Raw genomic sequence first — 625 nt, forward strand, 5'->3', positions numbered from 1 at the left:
AGCGTCTCAGCTGACCGAAGCTGACACCACTGGAAAGCAGTGGCTCAGATTACAAGGACCCAGACTTTATGAGTAGATTTATAGCTGAGTAAAAGCCTTGAATTACAGTCAGAGACTTAAGGAACCAACAAACCCAGCCTGGCCCCCGCGGCAAGTTTTGTTAACCAAAGCAGAGGCCGCTTGTACTACCAGCTATGGCTCCTGAATGACCTTCAAGGATAGCTCCTGGTTGGGTTTTTATTTAAGAAAAAATTGTACACAGCCTTTCTTTTGAAAACCCTATAAGCCAGGTTCCTTCGAGGGCATAACAGGACTGCAGAGTTTCCAGCTTTTCTGGGAAACTCACTTCTCTGAACAGAGCGTTATGGATACTGCACAGATGAGCAGAGTCCAGCAACTCTGAGACAGGCTGACAGTATCTGAACATCCCCGACTCATCACCACCATCATTAGCCTTGATCTCAGGTTTGCTGGTTTCGCCTTTAAGAAGAATTCTGTTCTCCCAGGTCCTTGTAAGGAATATCCTTGCCAGTGTCAGCACCCTTGATGAGAATCATCCCAGGAAGAGTCTGGGCACAAGCAGCACCAACACACCATATCAAGAAAGAGATGCAGACACGTGGTA

Source organism: Strix aluco, chromosome 20 (assembly GCF_031877795.1).
Source record: "Strix aluco isolate bStrAlu1 chromosome 20, bStrAlu1.hap1, whole genome shotgun sequence".
Lineage (NCBI taxonomy): Eukaryota > Metazoa > Chordata > Aves > Strigiformes > Strigidae > Strix > Strix aluco.